Below are 6,000 nucleotides of genomic sequence, written 5' to 3' on the forward strand. Positions count from 1 at the left end.
TGTGTTTATAGTTAATGTACAGACTTTGTTGAAATGAGTTTACAACTTTACAGTAGGGAAAAGACTTCAATTTACAAAGAAGATGCACAGCAGAAAACTTTAGGAATCTGAAATGATAAGTTGAGATCAATGACATTCTATTTCTAATTAGACAAGCTGGAAAGGTTGAGAGTTTTATTCCAGTTATTTTGTGTGCTTGCTTTTAAAGATGATGCAGTAATATAAATTTGTTTTGGAAAATAGAAAAAGCAGATTATCAGTAATGAAATAAGGAATAAAATCACCGCTAATCCCAGAGAAAATGTCATCCTTTTGGATGACTCTGTCCCTACAGTACATATTTTTGCAAACCCATAAATACATGCAGTGAGGCAGTCAAGTTAATTGCTTTAAAAGCAAATACTGGAGATCTTTTTAGGAAAGAAATGGTATTTGATTAGGTAAAAGCCTTAATAAGCACTTGGGGATGAAAAAAGATGAGTTCCCATGCATATGATTCGAAGAAGGAAATGAAATTTTAAAAAACCTAACTGCTCTGAAAAAAAAAAAAAAGAACAAAAAAACAGCTATTCAATGGGAGAGAAACAGAGAGATAAAGACAGACAGAGATGGAGAGAGAAAGTGCAAGCTGAGTAGCTTGGTAGGAAGATGGCTCCTGTGAGGCAAGGTGACTTGAACGCATGCCCTATGATAAAGCAGCCAGAGAAATTTAAAGAACAAGGATGTCTAATGGCTACCCCTGCATTCAATCAAGTCATCAGTGACACATCTACAAATCTCGAGTGGGAATAGAAGCTGCATTTGAGTGGAGACCTCCTCCTTAACTACTATGAACACAAGCACTGTGTCCGTGACAGTTTGAATGGATGAAGAAATGGTTTCGGAGAATAACGGAGCAGGGGCCAAGTTTGGGTCAGGCAAGGTGAGGTACAGAGTTAAAAAGGAGCAAGAACTCAAAAGGGAGCACGGACACAAATTGTCAGCAATTCACAGAAATACGGGGGGAGATGCAGATACTGGACTTCTCGTTGGACATGGGATGGGGGAATAAAAAATTTCCTTCAAATTTCAAATGTTAGAATGATTTCAAAGATTAGAATGATTTTCTGACTTTCACTGCTCATACGTAATTTTACAAAAAATTTTTAATGGTATTCATGCTACGCCATGAATATTGTAACATGCTTTTTTTCCCTTAGAAATAAATGGCCTCATTTCAATGGCCTCATATTTAATGGATATAAATAAGATAGTTAACCTTTTATTAGTTTTCAACTTTTCACCATGGAGAAACAATGCACTAAACATTCCGGTTAAGTAAAATGCTCACAGAAATGTAAAAATCAGGAAAGGTGTACCATTGCTGGAAAACAGAAGGAATCCACCAACAGGCCAGAAACTGGGGGCGTTCTGAAAGGAGTGGTATGGATAGGAGGAAGGCAAAGGCAATACTCTTCTGCTCTTCTCCCCAGGAATAAGACCCCAGTTGAGGAGTTAAGAGGTAGGCGGATGGGAACCCTGAGCAGATCGTCCCTAAGTCCTCACGCCCAGCGTGGAGGTGCAGGTGAGTTCCCGGCCCTGCGGGGCAGTGGTGGAGGAGACAGCATGGCAATCTGTGAAGCGCAGGCCCGGGTGCTCCGGTGCCCCCTCTCTCCCCCGGCATAGGTGATGGGCTAAGAGGAGAGAGCGAAGTGCTGCCACAGGCTCAGAAAGGGCAGACGAGATCATCTGGGAAGGTGAAAGTCCTCTGACTCCATGACACCATCGCCACCAGAGAAACAAACTGTTCACAAGCCTCCGGCCCCTCCGTATCTACTTCTCACCAACGAGATCAACTGAGGAAAAGATAACTACAAAAATGTCGAACTCCACTTGTCGGAAATCAACTCTTTGTACAGAAACCCATCCCAGCTGGAGAACTTCGTAGAGATCTCGCTCTGTTAGGATGTGAAAACAGGACTTCACAGACAGGTGAAGAGGCGGTATCCCAAAGAAAGCAGCTAGACCAGGGAATAACATTTCTCCCAACGAAAGAGATTCAGTCCAGGAAACTGGAGAAAACATTAGATAAATTCTACTTTATATTTTCCAAGAGTTTTGAGAGAACATTGCATAGGGGAAGACAAAGCAGTATGAAACCAGGAAAGATTGCCTTCAGATAAAACACGCGATTACAGAATGAAAACAAAAATACCATGGAGGCAGTGAACAGTAGACAGATTATTGTAGAAAACCAAATCTGTAAAGAGAATTCAGAAAATCCTCCTGGAACCTAGAAAAAAAACTTAGAGAGCAACATGATATGCAAAGATATAAATAAAGGCCACGGACGTCTTAAATCCTTCGGACTGTAATTCTTAGAAGGGAAAAAGGAACAAATGAAGGAGAAGCAATAGAGAAATAAGAGGAACAAACTCTCTAAACTTAGGCTAATTCAGTTTTAGCTAGTTAAATCTTCTCCCGATTGGGGGAAAAACACAGGATGTCCATTCATGCTGCTGAAAGGAATACATAGTGTAGCCAGTCTTTTTCTTTTGATATTTGCCAAACAGCAAAGAGGAAATCAGCATTTTTCCCTTGGGCAAAAGGACAGGAAGCCGAAAATATCAGCTGGCACTGCGAAGGACAATTACAGTGATTCCTTGGATGGGGTGTAAGGAGAAAGATAAAGATCTGAAAGTAGGAGGAAAGCCTGAATGGACGCCTGCTGGTTTTCTGCCAAAGGTGAGGGTCTCAGTTCATCTCCAGGCAGACGACTTGAATTAGAGGTTCCTCCTAAGAAATAAACAGTCCCACAGACGTCTTTTTGGCTGAACCAAACCAACAAAGTGCCTGACAACAGATGTCACAGAATTCCTTTATATATCTATATACCTACGTATATATTACCTATACATATATGAATATCATCACAGATGATGACCCACACTCTCCCATGTAAATGCTTAATTTATGTCACATGCCTTTGTGGGTTATCTATTTTTTGTCATGTATTAACATCTAAATCCCAAAGACATTTAATTCAACACAAACATTAACCGTGTACTTACAACATGACAAACATGTATATGACCTTCTGTTTCACACTCTTTTTCCATGTGGAAACCAGTGAGAAGCAAATGTCAGGAAAGCACAGAGTCTCATCAAATGTCAATGTGCAATCAAGGGTGGCACATTAGCTCTCATTCCTACAAAAGATATTTCAATAATTATTCTTGATTTAGCCTCATAAAACGATCAAAGACATTCTAAAATATTCTGTTTGAAAGGATAATTTTGCAGAAAATCACATATACACTTCAGCTATCCAAGTTCTCCCTTCACTTTAGGAACAGTGTGAGATTGGCTCGAAACCCCATTCTAGCCTGTTGAAGTTCAAAATTTTCTCAAGCATGTTATGATTTTTAGGATTATGGGGCCGGGAGGCAGTGGAGGTGTCTCAAGTTCCCGCGGTGCCCAAAGGTTCTCAGCTCCTGCAGTATCTGACCAATTGATGGGTTGTCTTACTCACCCAGGGAGACCTTCGCTGGTCACACATAATGGCAATACACACAGGGAACTCGGCCTTTTCTTTCAAAAAGAAAAGACAGACCCAGTCACACAAAGATGCTTCCTGCAACAATTCTGTTGCAAAAGGAGGACATGGAAAGGGGCTTGACCTCCAAGGTCTGGGCTCTTAAGAACTCATAGATCACCCTGGGTCCCCCCTTTTCCCCTGTGGAAGAGGGAGTGAAAAGGCCAGCAGGTGAGAGAGCTGAGAGTCTTCTGTTAACCCAACGCCACTGTTCAGGAATAGGAAATGTGCCCCTCTTCAGAAGCCAGAGGAGGGGCTGGCTTTCCTTTATTTCCATTAAAAACTGTTTAATTTTAAAAGATAAGGTTCAGGTCTATCTTAACACTTAGCAACGAGCACATCTGAAGATTTGGGGAAACCTCATTTTCCTCCTCTGTAGGATTTTCTGCATAAGTGACTGAGAGCTTGAGTTTGGAGGTTTTACAGAAAATTCTCCTGGCTTTTCACTAGACCTGGAGCCAATGAACAGTCTATGTGCTGGGCAGAGAGGCATACCTTCATTTTATTTACTGAGATTTTTAAGCTGTCCCTTTGGTCCATTTAAAATCACTCTTTTCACACTCCTTCTTCCCAATATGGGGCCTCTATCAGATATCTAAGCACTAGTTATGTGTTAAGAGTGTTTAAAAGGCTTTAAAACCATTATGCCTGCTGTATAAGGTACCCAGCTGACGGAGACTCCATAGCTATTCAGTTCCCTTCCTCCCAAGCCCTGTTCAGCTGATATCTGAACATGCAGCTGGGATTACCCTTGAGTTAATTTGAGTCACCAGACAAAGTAGTGCTTCACTAAGAGCCCCATATCTACCAGTTTTGCTGTTCTAGTTGCCCTAATCTGGCACCCAGATCTCCTTGCTGTGACTTGTTTAAGATGCACAGAGACCAAACCACACAATTTCCCTCACACTCTTATTTGCAGAGTCCAGATGGCTGGGCTTCTGCTTCAATTTCAGATAAATCATTTGGTTTCCTCATTATATTTGGAGCTCCATCAATAATCCACATCTACTGAGAACCTGAAGGGCTGCAGAGCCTTAATCAGGCTACTTTGTTTGAAGCTAGACCTGACCCTGAACTCTAACCAACCAACTAGCATTGTCCCTCAGCTGTCTACTCAACTGCAAGCCCCCGAAGGCAATCAAGCATTCTGCCCCAGCCTCTGAGGGCCCGTTAGCTTGAATGGCACTAATGTCTCCAAAGCTGGACACCTCAGGCATTTCATCACCGCACAGCAATTCTCAGACCATGTGTCAGAACCACTTTTCAAAGACAGCCCATCTGGAAATCTAATAATATTCCCCAAACTAATCTTAACTTTGGAGAATGGTTCCTCCCAGAGGTGGGAAAATAATTTTCCCAAAGGTACATTCAAATGATAAAACCTACTCTCCAGACTGGCTGCAAAGCATTCAGACCCTGTTTGGTGTCTTCCAATACACCAGACTGACAAGTCACTGTCAGTTCCTCTCCCAAACCTCTGACCTTCGGTATATTCTTCAGACCTCACTTCCACAAATGCCATCATTTTATTGAATGGACTGAAACTGATAAGGCACCAATAGGAAAAGACTTTATTTTTCCTCCAAACACTGCTGCCTAATCTCTGATGGATCTTCTTGCTCCAACATGAGAAACATAGATTCCATAGAGTTTGGGTCACATAGTTATTTTCCAAAAGGCCCATGACTTATTTTAGGATTCAAAAGACTAGCCCCAGTCCAAATCAAAACTTTAGTCTCACATCCAACACAAAGCTCCTTCCCTCTTCTGCACTCCTCCCTCTCTGCAAGGTCAGGCCTGACCTCAGGCTTGGGTTCCCACAGTCGAGGGGGAAGTGGCTGGTGAGCTCTGCCTCTCCTCTATTCTCTTCTATTTTCCCTCCTTGTCAGTGTGGGGAAGGTGGTTGAGAGGACAGGAGAGAAAGACTATTTACTTGGCTGGTGGGAATATTTGTTTCCTCTTAGCTGTAAAGGTCCTGTGTGGTTGCTGAGCAAATGCTAGGTCCTTTGTGGGGACACACCTACAAATTCTTCAGATGAACCTCTGTTCCCTTTTCATCAGGCTGTGAGAAATACTCAACGTAGTATGATTCTTTGTTACTTTTCCTGCCAGGAAGATCAGCTTCTCTCTCTCTCTCTCTCTCTCTCACACACACACACAAACACATTGTTTCTGTTTTTCTGGAAAACTCTAATATGGCCCCTAAAGGCAAGCCAATTAATTCATCTAATGACCAACTGAAGAAACAATCTGTGTCAATACTGGAGGAAAAACTGGCTATATTACATAGGGATACCCTGAATTATATTTTGCAGGCAATTTAAGGAATTCCCAAGGGTAATTTGATTTTAGGCTTACGTGCAACCTTTCTTTGAATGGTTAAGTTTATTCGCTTGTAAAAATTGTGAATATAATAGGAGTTCCCG

This window comes from Sus scrofa, chromosome X, assembly GCF_054392235.1.
Source record: "Sus scrofa isolate SSC_HxYL_T2T_F1_AM1 chromosome X, Sscrofa_HxYL_maternal_Yorkshire_Landrace_v2.0, whole genome shotgun sequence".
Classification (NCBI taxonomy): domain Eukaryota; kingdom Metazoa; phylum Chordata; class Mammalia; order Artiodactyla; family Suidae; genus Sus; species Sus scrofa.